Raw genomic sequence first — 20,565 nt, forward strand, 5'->3', positions numbered from 1 at the left:
GCTGCTTCTCTATTGATATTAATTTTGTGCACTGGGCAGAGCTGGAGACTGCAGAGGAGCGATGCAGGGATGGAACCAGACCACAGCAAGGACTCTGAGCACGTGGTGGCTCTCACCCCATCACACCGGACAAGGAAAAAACATCAAGTGTCCAGTACAGCAGGGACCCAAAAAACCAGTGGCAGCATCTTGAACTGAGTTTTCTTCTCCACACAGGCCCACCTTGAGGCTGTCCCAGAGAGAGAGCATGGCAGCAGCAAGCTAAACTAGAAGCACCCCATGTTTGTGATCAAGTCTCACTGACAGTCTGCATTTCCACAGTGGTGACTTCCAGGATTTTCACATCTGTCTCATCCCTACAAGGTTTTAGGAAGAACAAGCTGGTGGACTTCTGAGAACATGGAAGTGTTACATTTCACTTTTACAAGCACATTTCTGCTTTTCTCCTACTAAAATATGAGCAGATTTGAAGAACTTCAAGCTAACTTTTGATACACCTTGACTTCCCGCCAGTCTTCTGGGATCCTGGAAGCCTTCCTCAGGATCTGACCTGCAACTGGCTCTCAGGATCTCTATAACAAGACTGACTCAAACTGCTTCTTTCAGAGCAGTTCCTCAAGTTATTCAACATCAAGTTACTGTATGTTAAAGAAACAAAAAAAAAAAAAAACAGAAAAACCAAACAAAAAAAAAAAAAAACCAAAACAAAACAAAACATCACCAACCACACTTACGGTGTAAAATCTGACTGCCATTACCGCTCGGGTGTGTGGGCAGAGTGTTTGCCATCACAGAATATTAGACATTTTTCAGCCACATTGTGCAGAAATGGGACTTACCACCTTCATATTCAAGAAACTGTAATACACCCCAGAGTTTGACAAGACAAGCAAGGAAAACACCCAGAAGATTTTGGATAGGGCAGGAGAAGAGTGAGAGAGAGGGAAGATGCTGGCATGACAAGGCACAGGTCAGGACCTGTGGTCTACATTACTCACACATGGAATCACAGAATCTCAAAAGCTGGAAAATACCTCTAAGGTCATTGAGTTCAGCTCTTAAGACAGCATCTTCACATTCACAACTGAATCATGCTCCCAGGTGCCACATCTGCACACCTTTTGAACACTTCCAGGGATGGTAACTGCACCACTGCTGTGGGCAGTCTGTGCCAGTGCCTGGCCACCCTTCCAGCGAAGGAATTTTTCCTACTAGTCAATCTAAATGTGCTCTGGTACAACTTGAGGCCATTTCCTCTGGTCTTGTCACCTTTGTTGTGCTGTCTTAGAGAAGAAATGTATCCCAATCTGGCTACAACCTATTGTAAGGGAGCAATAAAGCCCCCCTTGAACAAAAACCACATCAGAAGGGAAATGGACCAAACTTGTAAGTGCATCAAGACAGTGACTCAAGACTACATCAGACAGTTTTAATGTGTTCCTCCCAAGGGCTGAGATGTTGGGAAGTAACTCATACATTAATTTTTATTAGCCTTTTTGAGTTCAGATAAAAATTAATAAATAACAAATGATGTTAGGTTATCTGAAAAGCTGAGTATTAAAGTTGTTCCTGATAGCCAAAGAAAATAAGACAAATCGGAGTTGAAATACTTACACTTACTTTATCTACTAAGTTATTTACACAAAATAATCCCAAAGAATCTCCCAGCAAGATAAACCTGAAACTATTTAGAGGGCAAGAATTAATGAATAAGTGATGAAAGTTCCAGATCATAGAATCCCAGACTGGTGTGGGTTGGAAGGGACCTTAGAGCTCATCTCATTCCAAATCCTACCATGGGAAAGGACACCTTCCACTATCCCAGGTTGCTCCAAGCCCTGTCCAACCTGGTCTTGAACATGTCCAGGAATGGGGCAGCCACAGCTTCTCTGGTTAGTCTGTGCATACACAACCCTGCCCAACTTTGCAAATCAGCATCACATCAAAGCAGAAGGCAAACAGAGAAGCACTACAGGGTGATAAATGGCTCAGGGAGCCTGAGAGAAGTACCCTAAAGAGCTGCTCAGTTGAGAACAAATCAGAGTCTGACTGTACAAATAAAGGGGGAAACGGAAAAAGGGAAATAATTACCAGTCCTGGAAGGGAGCACTGTACAGAATCAAAGGCAAAAAGTAGTCTGTGCTTTTCAGGCAGAAGTGACACATGCTGCAGATGTTGGCAGAGCAAGTACACTGGATTAGACCCAAGCACATCTACCCTTCTACAACCCTCCAGGAAGCACATCCGGGTGGCCCCAGGAGACGGGCAGAGCTGCCAGCCTTCCACGTGTGCCACAGGCAGGCAGCTGCCAGGCAGCACCCACTACCAAGCAGCCAGGAGCTCAGGAGAAAGGATGACAAACCCAAGAGACACCAGCCTTCACCTGGGACATGGGTGAAGGACTGAAGAAATTACTTGCCTGTGATTTTGCTGGACACCAGGAGAGGTGAGTCTTCCCTGCTCAGTTGTAGTTCCACTCCAGGCAAACGTGGAGCCACCCAAGATGCCTGCTGCTATTCCCCCATCTCACAGGGCACACACACACCTGGACCACCACCACATCCTTCCTCTGTCTCTGCTGCTCCCAACACCTACAGTAGCACAGGCATAAGGTCCAAGGATGACCTCACCAGAGGTTCCCAAGATTTTAAAACAGCAGCAGATTACCAAGGAGACCAGCACTGCTTCTGCACAGACTGTGGTGTACCTGCTCCAGGCAAGAGGATGGAAAATCCCCAATACCCTGGCACACCAACCCAGGGGAGCAAATAACTCAAGACATAACATTTGCTTCAGGTTCAGGACAACAAAACCACAGAGAGAAAGCCATTTAATGCCATCAAGAATACTTAAGAGATCTCAGCCACAAAAGCAGAGAGTCTATCAGTTCATATGCCAAAAAAACTCCATGCTGAGTGGAATTTGGATTATGAGCCTACTTTACTGACCTTTTACTGTAGTTATTTTTAGACTGAAGTTTCTCTTCTGGACAAAGTACCGAAGATAAAATATTATACATATGCATGTATTTTTAATATATGCACACACTGCATGCATTTTCTGTGAAGTAAAGAAGCAGCTACTGATTCAGAAATACAGGCATTTGGCTGTTCTCTCAAGGATAACCTATGCACTGTGAACATGCACTTTACAAGAAACCAAGTCTTAGCTCTGGGAGGTGAAATCAGCAGCCTCCTAAGATAGATCCAAAAGTCATTTTCTCAAAACTACCTCACTGCACACATATTGAAGTAGTATACACTAACAATGCTGCCAGGACAACTGCTGGATCAAGAGGTATTTGTATGCATTTTAAGTATAACTGGATGTAAAAATACTCAATACAATCTTTGGATTATTTTGTATTTTTACAATTTACATCCAATTTGGACTACAGCAACATCCCAAACCTAGGCAAGAAAACATCAGAAGACAGCAAGGAAGGTCTGCGACCCAGGAAGATGTAAAAACACCCAAGCCAAAGCCATAAATAATGCTGAGGAGCTCTGCTACACTGAAAGCTACCAGAAGAAAAATTCATTTCCCTACTTTCTACCAAAGCATTGTAAAAGCTATGACTTTCAAAATATTGGCTATTTTTCTTTAGCTTTAAAAGCATCCTGCTTCATCTAAGCTGTCCTACAAATCAGGTGATACTCTGGCAAAAGAGGAATAGTCAATAGCCCTATTCCTCAACAGAGCTTTTATTACAATAATCAAATGTACTTCTAGTTCCTTCCACATTCACTGAAAGCCATCAGGAGCACTTATTTAGAAAATGTTCTCACAGCTATCTGGGAACCTCGCTTAAGTCTGGAAAGCAAACTTTAAAAGAAAGCAAATCTATTGAACAAAGGACTGAAGAAAGAGCATATTGAAAGGAGAACAAGCCACAGCTCTTGTCCCTTGCAGGGCCAGGAGCCAGACTCAATAATCCTTGTGGCTTCCTTCTAACACTATGAACCCTGAACTTGAAAAAGGCTGAAAGCCAGCAAGGGCATCCCAGATGCTGAGAGAAGCTATGGGTGTTCACAATCGGGCTGGGCAATTGGCCACAAAAGTGTCATGGCCCAGCATCAGCTGAGCTGCTGACTGAAACCTGTCTGAGCAAAACCACACAAGGAGGACAAAGGAGATGGAAAATAAGAAGTGGGGTTGGGAATACTATCCAGTAGCATGGGGTATTACCCGGGCCACAAAAAAAAAAAAAGCCAGCTAGGCATTGTGATTGGAAACACAGTGATGTAGAGAAAAAAAAAAAACAAAACTACAGGGTTATAGGAACACTGGGTACATTTACTGAAATTGCTTATATATATATAGATATATAAAATACATACTAATATTTTTTAACTCTATGAAATATAATTGCTATAGTACCTTACGTAACAGGGATGTGGGGGGACGAGGAGGGCAGGACGAGCCTCCGTCCGTCCGTCCGTCCGGCGGCAGCAAGCGCCCGCAGCCCGGCGGCCGCGGCCCCGCCCGGTACCACGGAGAGCTCCCTTCCTCCCGCCTTCCTAAAATGGAAAACCAAAGGCTTACCACCAAACAATCCTTTTTCCTTCCAAGCAGGAAGGAAAAAACCAAAACCATCTCACAGACTGTATCTGAGGAATCTGTAAGCAGAAGAAGTTCTCTTGACAGCACAGAAGTTACGTGCATGAAGAATGATGCTGCTGTCCAAATATATGAATAAATTACCATCTTGGCAACAAACACAAGCCAAAGTCAAAAGAAGTATTTCGTTTCCAGGCAAGTTCATTCATAGATCTTACTAATAGTGAACCTGATTCCTTTAGGAACTCAGGAGCAGCAGAAGGAAAAGCATATAAGAAGATTAGGTTAATACTATATTTAAACATATGTAAGGACAGTGAATGAAATAGTGATTATTCACTCATTTAATTCAAGAAAAACAACCACTTACTAAGAATAGCTTTCAGGGGATAAAAGAAGATAAACTAGGCTGCACCAGGGGAAAAATTCAACAGAGCTACAGCAGTACTCACTATCCATATTTGTCAGCACTGAGATTTGGGGAAATCAACTAGGATAGAAAAACATCAAACAGGGACAAACTACCCAAAGGTTTCCAGACTAAAACACCCTTTCCACCAGTTGGGAAGCTTTCCCAACTCATTATCATCCTCATGGAAAACAGCAGAGTTGCATCTAACATAACAGATTTTTGCAAGAGTTTCAAAGACATGAGAAAAAACAGACTTTGTGGATTTGATGGAAGGACCTGACAGTCCTCCTGAAATAGAGGGAGGAGCTACTGGGCTTGAGCTCCCACCAATTCCAACATGTGTGGTAGATTATGGAATGAAGACAGGATTTTCTCCACTTTCACAAAAGCTTTTCTGGGAGACTGCACCCCGTTGGCAGTACTTTGCCAAAAGCACAGGCATACTCTCCCAAGCAGACCTTGCTGCTTTCTCTTGCATTAGCTGTGCTTTTCTGTCTCATGTTCTTGAGAGCTGCTAATTCAGTGAAGGGTCCCGATTTAGCTTCTTATTAATCAAACTCTGAACAGTCATTAGCAACAGAAGCACAATCCAATCACAGAGGCAGTGGGCATGCCCCTGCACTCTGCCTCTGCACTCACCCTCCTCCAAAGGGAGCCTGTGCAAGCTGTCCCACCTCAAGCACAGAGGTGGAGACATGCAGGATTGTCACAGAATCATGGAATCATCAAGTCTGGAAAGAAACCTCAAAGACCATTGAGTCTAACCAGGTCCACCACTAAGCCATGTCCCTGTGTGCCACAGCTACATGTTTTTGTAGGCACAGAAGCATGTTCTCAACTCCAATTAAAACACTGGCATACACACCCAAGCTGCAACTGCCAGGATCACTGGTTTGAGTTAAGCATTAATTTCCAGCTCCTCTTTGTTATCAAAACACAGTATCACATGACATCAAACTGCAGAACACCACTTGGCACTGGTGAGCGGCGGGAGATAAAAAGCATCTGTAAAAATACCACTACAAGAAGGTCTGTATAATACACATTAAATCCCAGGAAAGCCTATCTGTTGCCAGCACTGGAAGGATGGCTTTCCTGGCTGTAAAAGTGCTCCTAAACCAAGAGAGAGTCCACACATCTAGAGAAGACATCAAAGCCACCATGGTTGAGAAACTACAAGTATCATGCCACACAGCTGCTCTGAAAAGCTTACAGGAAAAAGCCAGGAACATGCTCTAGTCCAGCTGGAAAAGATAACTCTGGTTTAACAGAGAATAATGATTCTGCAGTTGCTGGTGGCTCCACACTTGTGAACACCCAGACTTTGTGCAGACTCCACAGACAACGGGTCCAAGGGGCTGCAAACCTGCACAGAGTCAGTATCCAGACTCAGAAGCTATGGCAAAGGAGATCACTCCCTACTTAATACACCTTGGTAATTTCCACATTGTGGAAAACACCCGTGCTATAACGTGCTTTCCAGGCATAAACTTGACCAAAGGCTATCAGGGTTATAAAAGTGAGTAAGCACCCAACAAAAGAACTTATCTCCTCCTCCTTTGATCTCCCAGAATGAGCTACTTGTGCATATCAACAGCAACCCTTAAAACCTGGGCAGTGGAGGAGGGATATAACCCTGGTTCCCTCACAGAGCCAGCTTTATTACAAGTTTCTCCCAAACAAAGCACAGTTCAGCCATCAGCTTATATGAATTCTTCTCATTTTTTCAGATCTTTAAATATGCCAGCACTGATCCTTTAGCTGTGAAAAATATGGCAACTCTAAGGCCAAAAGCAGCATTAAAATGCGTTATCTTAGTCCAGTTTTGATCAGAATGTTTTAATTAGAGATCCTACTATGACCTTACTGGGAGCCAGTTTTAGAGATGTTTTATTAAATATTCGGTATCTGTGCTCAGTGTTTGAGGTGAAAAATTAAATCACACTTTGATACAGAATGATCTCTGTAAACATGGTTTTATAAAATCTGCATCTGAAGAAAGTCAAAGGTATTTTTCCCCTCTAATAGCTTTCCAGTAGACAGTGCACAAATATTAGAGCATAACTAAGCAAGGAAAAAGGCAGTGAAACCTTAGAGGCTCATTTGCTAATAAAGTTGAAGTGCTGAGTAAATCAACCTAAATCAAAATTAACCTCATTTTAACATTGAACACTTTCAGGAGAAGCCCTTCAGAATGGCAGAGGCAAGCATTAACTATCTCAGCAAATCTCAAAACCTACACAGACTGAATGAGAAAATAAAAGTACTCCTGATTGAGACTGCCTCACAAGTCCTATGTAAAAACTTCATATTCACATTACACATGACAAGTGAAAGAAACTAGTACTTAGCATACATGCTTCTTCTCTTTTTGATCAAATTTTAAACAGCTCTTTTCAGAGTTGATACAACAAAATTAATAGCAAAAAGGAGGAGCCACTGGTAAATTGAATTTGGAACAAAGACAAATTAACATTAGTATAGTATTCACACAGAATTTTACCCGAGGCCCATCATAAAATTGTTTATGCAACTTTTAAAGTACCATAATAACAAAAGCACCAGGCAGCAAAGTAATCAGAAAGTACCTTCTGCCGTGCAGCACCAAACTAACCCCCAACTGAGGAAGATTTCTACTTTAAATTCAAAATACAGTATATTCTTCATGTTTTCTCCAAATTCAGATATTTGGGATAGTCTTCATGTTACCTAGGTCCAAGAACTCCATTCTGTTAAAATAGCTTTAAAATTAACTAAACCCAAAAATTCCTCTGCATTCTGCTGAGCAGCCCTTCCTTTTGCATCTCTGCCAAAAGCACTCTGCATGGAAAAATCCTGACCCCAATGCTTTCCTACACCTATAAAAGGACATTATTCCAAACAACTGCAAGAGCCTTCATAAGGAAATTAAAAATCTTTGCTCTGTCTCCCCTGTGCTACAGCCCCCAGGGGCAGAGTGAGGGACTGTACCCAAATCTTTTGTTTTCTTCCATCACCTATGATGATGCAAGAGTGTTCCTTAATCAATCCTCTCCGCTTTCACACAGGAAAACAAGGGATACTTAGGAAAATAAGGACCTACCTTTTACTGGAACTACTTATGAAACTTGATTTCCTGTTTCTCTCACTACCACAGAGCTCCTCTGATGTCCAATAATATCTGCATTCCAGCAACAGCTTTTCTGTCAGCAGAGCACTCATCTGAGATTTCCTTCCTCACAGATTCTTGTGCTCACACGACTTGGAACCTACCTGTGACAAATCCACTCTCTTGCCAAATCTGATGGACTTTTCAAGATGTTGACCAATTTCGCTCAAGGGCACTAACAGTGTGATGCCAGGTAATGGGAAATCAAGCTTAGTAGAAGCACAGGAAGAGAGTCAGAGTTCCCAATAAAGACATTTTTTTATGAAGCAATCTTGAGTCAGAAGTATAGACAGCTTTCAACCACAAAGAAACCTAACCCTGGAGCATCAGGGAAGACATTTCTTCCTTTCCCAAAAGTAAAAATAAAGCACCCCTTCCTCTTCAAGCACATAAACCTCAAAAAATAATTTAAAAAATAAGTAAGTTAAAATAAAATGTAAAGAAGAAACACAACCCACAAAGACAAAACCATAATCCCGTACACAGAAGCTTCTTGTCTCAGAGCTCCCTGGCACTTCCCCAGATGCTCAATATCACACAGAAAAAAAGCTCAGTAACAATCAACTTCCACTAACACACACAACTCAGGAAAGCAGTCCAGCATTCCCAAACCCCTGTAACCAGGTGATACTCACAGAGGACAGCTCTGGAATGAGGTGACAGGCACACCCTGGCTGTGCTGGCAGCAGGCTGGCTGTGCATTCGAGGGGACAGCACTGAGTCACAGCCCTGGGCAGGCAGCACTGACTCAGCCCTGCGCTCCTGCTGGGAACAGAGGCTCAAGGTAACCCCGACAGCTTTTCTGGAGGAGATGGAGTCCCTTGGCTTGGGGACAGACACACACCACAGCAGACCCAGGGGTAGAGAACAGGAAAAGATCCCAAATCCCTTTGCAACCAGACATTCTTAAGAGGATGACTGTACTGAGCATCCTCTGAGCTCCCACAGTAATAGCAGTTACATGAGTTTCTTTGGGTTTTTTTTTAACATTAATTATTGCTTAAACGCACTCATGTGCTGCTGCTTTGGTCAGGCTACAGCCCCAGATACTAATATCTGGCTCCTGCTAGCTCCCACAGCCTGATGACCTCTTTAAGGACTTAAATTGCAAAAACAACTATTTCTCATACCTACCATACAAAAAAACATTCACTAAAAGGATTTTAAAAATGTTAAACAGCAGGAAAGAGAAAAAAAACCCAGCCACTCTGTCGCCAAACAGGAAAGAAACTTTTGCTTTAGAATGTCATTTCACTTGCTTACATAATCATTTCACTAAGGTTTTTTTTTGTTTGTTTTTTGGATTTTTTTGATCAGGCAGCATTTCTACTATAAAATATACTATTTTATATCCTTTAAAATCAAGATACATAAATAACAATATCCACTGATAAATACAGCCCAGTTTCAATCTTCAGTACTTAAATATAAGCTGAAATCCACACTGCAGCAGCTGGATGGCCTGAGTTTCAAACATGCCAAGCACCTACTGGTTTCAGAAGCTGCAAGAATAGCAAGAGCTCTGGCGTCTCTTCAGCAGACCAGATATTCTCAGGCATCCAAGCAAAGACCCCCAAGGTCCTGCATCACCATGATTTCAAACACAAGAGCCTAACAAGACACTCACTGCAAGCTGAAATGGGTTATCCATTTCAGCTTCACCTGAAACCACCCTGGCACCAACACCTAACCCAGCCCCTGCAGCAAGGGAAATATTCCCCACCTGAAGCACAACCACCACTGCTGGCCCCAAAACCTCCTCAAGGCACAGGTGACACTGACAACACTGGCTGCTGAGAGGGCACGTTATGCTCATGGTCTGTCCCAGGGCTCTCACAGCAGTGTTTGCCATCACCCTGTTCAGCAGGAACCCCTCGTCCCCATCCAGAATCTCTGATCCAGACACTGGGAAGAACCACAGGCAGCAGTCTGGGGTTTGCCAAGTGTAGGCATCGGTTTGCTAGGAAGTAGCAGAGCCTCACCTGGTCCCAGTCCCAAACCAAACTAGTAAACCCAGCCATTCAGGCTTTACTGACTTAAACCAAAACATGGGTGGCTTTTAAAAGAGAAAAAAAGTCCCATTTAGTTAAAAGTTCGCCAGAAGACCTTTGTACTCATAGCAAGCCAGAGGCCTGCCACTGAGGGCTTATGGAACTCTATTTCCACTCTCAAAACACATACAACTCAACTTCCAACTGAGCAGATAAATCTGGATAACTGGGGGCAGTATCAAAAGTGGGTCGGGGTCTGTGAGCAGTGTGATCAAAGCTATGAGACACTCCTGTTTCCAACACTGAGCACAATAGTATCTTCTCAGAAAACAAGTGCTCACAGAGCAAACACTGCTCCTGCTGAAAAAGTTGGCTATTTTTTCTCTCTCGAGCTGAGGAGCCAGTGCTGTTGAATGTCAGCAACACAGAGAAGCCTCAGCCAGCACGCTGGCTGCCGAAAACAAACCCCAAAAAGCATGTGCACGTGAGAGGCTGGGCCAATGCTCAACCGTCATGCTCTGATAAACCACCCAGCAAAATGTGAGAAAATTCCTCGTGCTATCCTCACTCCTAACTCCTGAAAGCAGGAATGGTGTGCTCACATAGCTGCACCCTGGGACACTTGGAAGGCATCCCAAAAAGGACTAGCACAACCAGGATCACACCCAAGCTGCTCTGTCCCTGTCTGACGGAAAACTGTGGAGTCGGAGCACAGATGAACGGGGCTCTGTGCTGAATTCACGGGGGGCAGTGCCTCAGAGCAGGGGTGCTGCAGTCACCTGGCAGAGCCCACTGCTAGCCATCTCCACTTGGGCATGGATTTCATGAAAAAACAGGACTGCTCAACCTTGGGCTGTCATAGGAGCAGTGGGAAGCTTTTCTGTGCCAGCTCTGAACAGCGAGGGTTACTGAGCCTTGCCTCTGGTCAGTGCACACAACTGCACGGTGTAAGGGCCAAGAAACATAGCTCACTGCAGAAGAAATAAAAAAAGAAGATTTGGCAAAACCCCCAAAGGCATCTATCTCGGACATCCCAAAAGTAACAACAGCCATTCAAGATATGACTTGTTTATACTACGAGACTCATTACAAAGAGGCCTGACTATTTTTAGAGGTGGATATCGCTACAACTGAGTGCTAAATAAACCCAAACAATTATTTTAAAGGGGTATTCCATCACTAATTATTCTAAACATCTTGTGCATCCAGGAAGGTTGGCCTGCTGCCACTCTCCAGCATAAAACTGCTCCGAGAACAATGCTACAACCTCACTCTCAAGAGTGACAGAGTAACTCACAGAGTAAGCAGGGTGCCTGGGAGATCCCAACAGCTCCATTAAGGTCAACACCACTGAGATAAAATATAAAACAGTAAGAAATGAGACCTTAATATTATCTATGCTAAAAAAATACGTGAAGTTGGTTTTTCCTTTATATACCACCAGAAAAAGTAGCTAAAAATTTAGAAATGAAAAAGAAAACATTTAAGCCGAGGCCAAGGACCATCATGGCAGATGGTGGCTCGTCCATCAATTCTGTGGTTTCACCAGCCTGAGTGCAGCGTCCTGAACGCTCTGCAGCCCTCTCTGCCGTGAGCAGCGCCGTGAAGAGGTGAAGCTGTGCGTGTGAAGACGGGCAGGGAGCAGGAGTGGCCCAGGCCAGCGGTGTCCCCAGGCACCAGACAGGCTCCCTTTGGAAGCCTTTTATCTTCGTTATTTTAAGCAAACCAGACTTTTAAAAGCGCAATCACAGATGTCACGACTGCAGTTTTGCTCCAGCACAGCACAAATCCAACCAAATCCCAAAGGAACAACGAAACCCACCGGAGGCCACGGCAACAGATGGAGAAGGGCTGTGCTGTGGTTATCCAGGCGGGAAGGCAAGGCGCTGGGATGTGCAGCCGCGTTTCACGCCCGAGCTGCTCTCCAAGGACGCGCCGCCTCCCCACTGCAGAGGGCGGGCGGCGGGGCCGGGGGCGGCCGGACCCGGCGGGGCCGGAGGAGCCCGGCGGCGGCGCGGGGGCACCGGCACAAGGGCAGGGCGGTCACGCCGCCCCCCGCGGCGGCGGGCGCCCCGCACACAGATTCTCCGCTCCCCCGGGCGCCGTGACAGGCGGCCGGTGCCGCTGGGGGGCTGCCCCCGGGTCGGGCGGCCGGGCCAAACTTCCCGCGGCACCGCCGCCCCCCAAAATGGCCCCGGCGCCGCCGCGGCCCCTGCCCGGGGCAGCCTGGCCGGGCGCCCGCCCCCGCCAGGAACGGCCGGGCCCCGCTCCGCGCCGCACTGCGCCCCCGCACCGGCACCTCCACCGCGGCCCGGCCCGCCCAGCCCCCGCCGTCCTCAACAGGTGCGGGGCGGCCGAGCCGGCCGCCACCGGCACCTGCCACCGCGTCAGGACCTGGACAGGTCCCGCGGGGCGCTCCCGCCGCCGCCGCAGCCCGGGCTCACCTTGGCCGCGCCGCTGCCCGGGCCCCGCCGCCGCCGCCGCCGCTCCGCCATGCGCGGTCCCGGCCGAGCCCCGCGGCGGCCCCGCTGCGCCGCCGCCGCCGCGGCTCCGTGAGCGCGCCGCCGCCGCCGCCGCCGCCGACGTGCAGGCCGCGCCGGGCCCGCCAGCGGCGCGAGCCCCGCGCGCGCCGGGGGCGGGGCCGCGGGCGGCTCCGCCGTCCCCATTGGCGGGGCTGAGCGCGAGCGGGGGCGGAGCCGAGGGCGCTCGCGCCCGGCGGAGATGGCAACGGGGAGGCGAGGGGCGGGGCCGGCCGTCGGCAGGAGCGGCGCTGATTGGGCGAGCGGCGGGGCGGGGCCGAGCCGGGGGCGGGGCCCAGCGGGGCCCGGTGCGCGCCTCCGGCCCCCACGCGCACAGCCGGCTCCGCTCCGCACACCGAGCCCGGGGCTCCCGGGCCGGCCCCGCTCCGCACACCGAGCCCGGGGCTCCCGGGCCATCCCCGCTCCGCACACCGAGCTCTAGCCCGGGGCTCCCGGGCCGGCCCCGCTCCGCACACCGAGCCCGGGGCTCCCGGGCCGGCCCCGCTCCGCACACCGAGAGCCCGGGGCTCCCGGGCCGGCCCCGCTCCGCACACCGAGAGCCCGGGGCTCCCGGGCCATCCCCGCTCCGCGCACCGAGAGCCCGGGGCTCCCGGGCCATCCCCCGCTCCGCGCACCGAGAGCCCGGGGCTCCCGGGCCGGCCCCGCTCCGCACACCGAGCCCGGGGCTCCCGGGCCATCCCCGCTCCGCACACCGAGAGCCCGAGGCTCCCGGGCCATCCCCGCTCCGCACACCGAGAGCCCGGGGCTCCCGGGCCATCCCCGCTCCGCACACCGAGCCCGGGGCTCCCGGCCCGGCCCCGCTCCGCGCACCGAGCCCGGGGCTCCCGGGGCAGCCTCCACTGCCCCCACGGGCCCAAGGACCGAGCCTCTGCCATTCCAGCCTCATCCTGGGCGCGCTCTCCGTGTCCGAGCGCGTCCCTGCACGCCAAGATGAGGAGGCCAAGCAGTATTTTGCAGAAAGGGGTGGGAGATCTCCGCCCAAACACCCTCAGTCGAGTTCATCAGTGCTCCTACCGCGTGTCGGGTTCTCGATGTGTGTTAGGGCTTCATCCTCCTGCGGAACAGGCGATCCAAAAAGGATTAAATAACTGCTTTGAACCTTGGCTGTTTGTGACAGCAGGCTTAGAACAAGGGCGTGTGGTCACCTAGGGAGCAGGTTTCTGACTTGCATTTTGCTCTTGACATAGAACCCCAGAATGGATTGGGTTGGAAGGGACCTTAAAGCTCATCCCATTTCAACCTCTGCCATGGGCAGGGACATCTTCCACTGTGTGCACCAAGCCCTGTCCAAATTGGCCTGGAACACTTCAGGGATGGGGCAACCACATCTTCTCTGGCAACCTGTGCCAAGGCCTCACGACCCTCACAGCCACGAATTTTGTCCCAATACCCAATCTAAACCTACCCTCTGTCAGTTTACAACCACTGCAGGTCATTGCAGTTTAACCACACCTGCAGGTCCTGAGCCCAGCTCAGCCCATGGGATGCTGCAGGACACAGAAGAATGCAATGGTGGCCCTGCTCTCCCCAGTTTTAGTGGCTCAGGATCTTTACCCCACCAGGAATTGGGGTTCTGGTTTGCAAAAGCCAATTCAGGCTTGCAGCCTGATATCACTCCTCATAGCTGCCCTTCAGAGCACTTTCATCATATCCCAAAATCTCATTCCTGGCCACAGTTGGCTACAGACATCAACTGGTCAGAGAAATCTTAACTTTCCCAGCTTTCTGCTCCTTTGAGGCTACCTGACCACCTTTTCAGTGAAGGAATTTTTCTTAATATCCAATCCAAACCTCCCCTGGTACAGCTCGAGGCCATTTCCTGTGGTCCTGGATATGTGCTGACATGTGCTGCTGCATCAACCACCATGGCATTGCTAAAACTTGGTGCCGAGAACTCTGTGTGCTTTCTCACCTGTTTTCTCCAGAGTGTTTAGGTGGTGACACCTGCATTACTATGTCCCTTCCTTCAGTGCCCAGTGCAGGCTTCAGGTGCAGCATTAAGTGGCTCGTGGCTTCTTCCTTCTCCCCCAGTTCCTGGTGAGGTAAAGATCCATGCAGGCATTCACAGGGAGGGCAAAGAGGACCAACACAAAAGCCAGTGCTGGAAACAACAACCTATTTTTATACTTCCTTCTCTCAAGGCACCACCCTTCGCCTCTGCCCTGCTCAGGAGCAGCAGCAAAAATGGGCAGGCAGCTTTTGGCTGCTGATGCCTTCACCTCTGGGAATGCCTGTTTGTGTTTTCTTATCCCATTTTACACTCAGGAAATTTAGCACTAACTACTGCATTTTTCCCCTGCCTGCAGATCAGCAGTGAAGTCATGAAACAAAACCACTTTCCTCAGTTCCACCTCTGTGCCACCAAAGTGGTTGTGTCCCACCAGGATGCTGGGAAAATCACTGCTGGACACAGTCCCGTGCTGTGTGCTCTGGGATGCTCCTGCTGAGCTGGGAACTTGGAACGGGTGACCCATTGTGGTCCCTTCCAACCTGAGCCCCAAAATGTGGCAGGGACAAGGGTGGGGTGGAAGGCATAGCATGTTCCCAGGCTCCTCATCCTGCTCAATGGCAGACCCAGCTCCAGCATGGATTACCTGGCTCCCTGCCACTGTGGAATGAAAGGGGCTCCCTCCCCAGCCAGCCCTGGCCTTGCTGAGCTGAGCCACTATGACTCAGCTGCTGGTGCTTATGAAACATCACAGTTTTCCAAGTAATTCAAAATTTGGTGTGAGTTTTTTTTTTTGGGTTGGTTTTTTTTTTTTTTTTTATTGGTTGGGTTTTCTTGGCTTGGTTTGTTTTCTGTAAACCCACTTTAATAAATGAATGGCTCTTTAACAGTATTTTTTTTCATCAAAGTCCAGGGAAATTGGAAATATTGGGCAGGCACTCAATAGAAGTGAGCATGGCATATTTCAAACACCACAAGTCAAAAGCAGCTTCACAGTTTCCACACTCTGACAGTGATCTTCCACTTCAGGGATACATGATTTGCAAACTGGTCTTGCTCTTTGGTGTCCCCCTGTGTGCTGGTCCTGGTGCACAGCTCCACAAGGATTTGGATGGAGTCTCCATCCCACACCCACCGTCCTGGAGACACACCCTGCAGCCAGCATGCCAGTTCATACAGACCTACTTTTGGAGTCCTTAACCTCACCTGAGGATGTGGTGGATGCACTGCCAGACCCAGCACCTCCTCCACCATTCTGTGCCACCAACCCAACAGAAGCTGCATGCCTGAAAAGCCCTGGCAGCAGATCCAAGCTCAGGAGTTTCTCCCTGCTGTCGCCATATGATTCTCAGCCCTCAGCGGGGCAGCTGCCAAGCCTGGGAAACCTGTTTCCAAATCCATGCTGCAAAAAGAAGGAGGGAGCATGCTGAACCCATTCCTTGCTGAGTGGCAGGCTGGCAGTCCTGTGGAAGGACAGTGGCATTGTCTGCTTGTCACCGGGGTGGTGGCTGCTGCTGTCGGACAACTGGGGAGCGTAGCTGCCTAATCAAAGATTCAGCTGCTTCACAGATGGTCTGTAACAGGAATTTCTGAGGCCAGCACATGCTTCAAGGCAGTTTGGCAGCTCCTCTTGCAGTAACCTGGCTTGTGTAGAGCCCTGAACAATGCCAAGGTGTGTCCTCATGCCTACACAGTGTCCTGAGCTGGGTCTACAGGCAGGATGGTGATGCCAGACTGCCCGTGAGCAAACAGATCAGGTAACAGCCAAGCAGAGTGCCCTGCCTGATGTCATCCAAGGGAAGAGCTGGATCAGGGCAGCCTCAAAACTGAGAGGCCCTCATACTGGGCTGGGAACACACTTCCATCCACAGGGAACTCCATCCTGAGGGTTGGAGCAAGAATGACATCCAATGCAATTTCACATGAGCACCAATGATCCTGGTCTTTCTACCCCACCTGCAGGGACCCCACTGCAGTACAGGGCAGAGGAAGGACTCTGGCTCCCCCTCATCCTCTCGCAACCCCAGGGTGGGCAGCCACAGGCATGGGACTGTATGGTGCCATCCATGGCAAAATGTGCCCTTGGGGTCACACTGGGCAGGCAAGACCAGACACCAAAATGCAGAACTGCCTTGAGGACAGTCTGAGCACTGCCCAGCAACAGGTCACGAACCAACCTGCTCAGTGGTTCCATACAAGGCCAATTTTTACACCACGAGCATCCAGAGAGGTTCTGGTCATAGCAGATGAGTTCCAATGTAGGGTGGCTGTTACTGCTCAGCTGCAAGGACCTGGCACCAAGACAGACTAAGCTGACCTTTTGTGGAATTGTGACAAGGAGTGGTCAAAAAAATAAAAGTAAAGTTAACACTGGCAATTAGGGGGAGGGAAAAACTGGAAGCAAGACCCAGCAAGCGCTATTCAAGTACAAGAACATTTCCAGCCCAAAAATCCCAAGACATCTGAGAAGTTAGAAAAATGCATGGAAAAGGATTGCTTGAATTGGTTCACCGCTTCTGTTTACACTGGTCACCACCAGCAACAGCATCCAGAACTCACCCCAGGTGCCTACAACATCCACTGCTTGTCTGATGTACCTGCATTGCACACTGAGCAATGATGAGCATCCCAGTGTTCTCTTGGAGCTCACCACCATTAGGCATTGTGGGCACAGCACCCCTGAAAGTAGCACAAGTTCTACCTTTACACAGAGGGCCTAAAGGTGGGTGGAGAAATATCAACGGAGTTGTAAGAGTTAAGTGTCTTCCCACAGTAACACCTCCTGCTCCCAAAGCAAAGGGAGGCAGGCAGGGTTTGTTTTGCCAGTGAAGTGGAAGGTGTTTAGATGAACCATCACATTGGTGAGCAGTGATTACACTTACCCAGGACAGCTGTTAAGTGTATCCAAAACAGCTGTAAACACAGCCACGTGCCCTCTGCCAAGAGCAACAACACTGCTTCCAGCCTGGAGCCTCCAACACAGCTCCAGGCCGTGGCACCAGGGATGTGGATATGCTCATAAACCCACCAGGCTGTCTGGGCTTGCAGCCCTCGCAGCTGGTGGCACTGGTGCCCCCTGGCCCTGTCCCAGAGCAGGGCTCTGAGCAGCCTCCTCCCTCCCTGCCGAGCCTGCGGAGAGCAGGGCACCAGGATCAGCAGCATCCCCCAGGGAAGCAACTCTTCTTGCCTGTCCCTTCCGTGGGTTGGCTTCTGTCCATCAACCCCTCAAAGAGTTCCTGCTAAAGCAGGACACAGCACACTTTAAATCCCGATCAAGCGTTCAGCTGAGAGTCTGTCCATGTGTCTGTCCATCCCCCACACCCCCAGGCTGGCTGAGCTGGAACAAAGAGGTGCCTGCCCCGGGGTGATTATCTCTTCCTTCATCTCCTTCACTTGGGAGGATATCCGGTATCATCTGCTTTTACCTGCTCCGGGCCTGACATTTGTTCCCTTTCTAGCACCTTCCTGTTTGGGACATTTCTTTGTCTAAGCTTCCTCTCCTACTTGAGTTGCTAAAACCAAGTCCAGGGAGCATCAGGCAAACAATGTATTGCACACCACTGTCAACATCCTCCACAGCAAACTGCATCCTACCCACTCCTTGAGCAGACAGAGCAGCAGCAACTCCCCTGGTCATGGCTTACTCAGTCTCAAAGAGAACCTGCACTGCATTCAACCACAGAAATTCTCAATTTAGGAACATTGAGCGTGGATCCAGACTCCACTTCTCACTGCCCAGCATCAGGGACAACTGTGGCTCCCCAGATGTTTGGGGATGACGAGCCACAAGGAGCAGACACAGCAGACTTGTATGGTTCATGTACAAATCACACTGAGTTCAAACAAGGTCACCAACACACCCCATCTGGCACAGAACATCAATCATTAAAGCAGACAGAAACCCTGAGATAATATTTTATTCATCCTACTTGTACAGTCTGGAAAATCTCAGAGAATTCAGATGCAAAGGTCTAAATCTTAAAAACGCTGATGGCAGGGCACTGTGTTTTCTTTGCACTATTTAAATATGTTTGCACATATTTAACTTATTTCGTAAGAAAAATTGAATTGGTTAAGGGAAAAAAAAAGCCACCACAAAAATCCTTGTCTCCCTGTCAGCAACACCACTCCTTGATGCCAATCCCAGTTTGGGTTGCCAGAGCACCCAATGAAGCATCAAGACCAGACAGAGAGAAACCACAGAGCCACACACCAGCTGCCTCTCCCAGAAAAAAATGTCTGACCAGCATTAAATTGCTCATCAAACTAAAAACACAAAGCCAGGTTTAACGCCTCACATAAAGCAACCATGGTGCAGAGCACAATCAGCAGATCCCAGTTAATTATCTCATTGGGAAGAGTCAGCATTCAGGGCATGGCTTTCCTTTGCAAGGAAGTGCTGAGTATGGAGATAAGGGTGATCCAATTAACTGGACTTTATAGGGATTTCAAGATGGTATGTGGCAATGCTCTTAAGCACTTAAAGAATACCCAAAAGCTCTTAAAGAAACTCAGCTGCCATGGGATAAGAGATAGAGCCCTCCTGGGATTAGTAACTGGTGAAAGGTCAGGAAGCAAAGAGCAGGAACAGGCATCTCTCAAGGGAAGGTTTGCTGCATCCTACCTGAAAAGGCCAGGACACAGCCCTGTGACAGCACAACCATGCAGGATGGCCACCAAGGGCAGTGCTACCAACAGACAAAGGCAAAAATGGTAAAACCTGTCCTTCTGGGGGCAGGGACAGGTAGGGTTGAGCTCTGAAGCAAAGGCTGGATCAGGTGATTCACCTCTGCCCCTCTCTTATGCAACATCTCAAGGAAAGGAGCTGCTGGTGCCAATCTCATCTGCTCCCAAAACCATCACACAGCTCAAATTTACATGAAGTTGTATTTCCTTGGTTCCCTGAGGCTGCTCCTGCAAGAACCCACCTGGGCTGGTTCCAGAGGTAAATAAAGGGCAAAAGAAACAGACACGAGTGTGGGAAATGTAAGGATCAGCCAAGGAGGAGGGCATCTGGGAAAGGAAATAATCCCACACGGGGAAAGAGCTCACTGCACATGCTGGAGCATGCAAGAGCGGCAGAAGGTCAGAAGTGCCAAGTCTCTGCTCTGCCAGACACTTTTTGGGCCAGAAGGAGCAGGAGACACTGGAGTTTTAATTGTCTGGAGCTCCCTGAGTGCTGGGTCAGCCACATTGTCCAGTGGGACTGCTGAGGACCGTCACCATGGCTGGAGGGGTCTGCTGGCACCTGCAGCCATGTCCCTGGCAAGGTGCCCCAGGCAGACTCTCCTGTGGGCTGGGGTGTGACTGGTGACATGCAAGATTATGGAAAGGTAAGGAGTGCAGGTCTTTTCTGTGAGCTGGGAAAAACTCCTCAGACAGCAAACCTACAGATACTCCCCCAAATGACCCACGGAGGCTCAAAGCTCAGACAGAGCAGTGGCTGTGGTGAGGAAATGCATGGGAACTCAGTCAGTCCTGCTGTGCCCTAGCCAGGGAGCAGAGGAGAGCAACCACACTGCAGCAGAGACCCAGTGCTCCCAAAATTCCCACTGTTCCTCATCAGCTGCCCTGGCACACTAAGTACAGAGTAAGAAGGGCAGCTGAGGGCTGGAGTTGCACAACTCAGGACCTGCTCTCAGCTGGAGAACCTGGAGTCCCTCAAGGAGCCCATGGCAGCCCCCCAGCCAGCACTTGGGACAAGGCATCTGGAGCCCAGCAGCCACAAGGTTTCCCTAGCAGGCTGGGAGGCAGCCAGCTCCACCCCAATACCCACAGCACCAGCACATGCCTCAGTGCCAGGGCTGGCAGGGCTGGCAAAAGCCATCTCACATGCTTAGTTAGCTCCAGGGGATCAAAGCAAGCCATGGGCACATAAGGCAGCTGATGGCTTCAAACAAACAGTGTAAACAAAAGTGCTCTCGACCCAGCAAAAAACACATTTTCCATGGGCAAAGGGGACTTGT

At 49.3% G+C, this 20,565-nt stretch overlaps 1 protein-coding gene across 2 annotated transcripts in view; it reads right to left on the bottom strand.

The window, feature by feature from the left end:
* Positions 1-12,631, bottom strand: part of ADARB1 (adenosine deaminase RNA specific B1) — a 66,168-nt gene extending 53,537 nt beyond the window's left edge. The window contains exons 1-2 of one of the 2 annotated variants that reach the window (XM_021532587.3): positions 12,556-12,612; positions 4,381-4,520 (exon numbers count right to left, since the gene is read on the bottom strand). The gene's annotated coding sequence lies outside the window, so the exon portion shown is untranslated. Of the gene's footprint in view, positions 1-4,380; positions 4,521-12,555 lie in introns of both variants that reach the window. The other variant, XM_021532586.3, reaches the window with a different exon arrangement.
* Positions 12,632-20,565: the final 7,934 nt, after the last annotated feature.

Source organism: Lonchura striata, chromosome 8 (assembly GCF_046129695.1).
Source record: "Lonchura striata isolate bLonStr1 chromosome 8, bLonStr1.mat, whole genome shotgun sequence".
Classification (NCBI taxonomy): domain Eukaryota; kingdom Metazoa; phylum Chordata; class Aves; order Passeriformes; family Estrildidae; genus Lonchura; species Lonchura striata.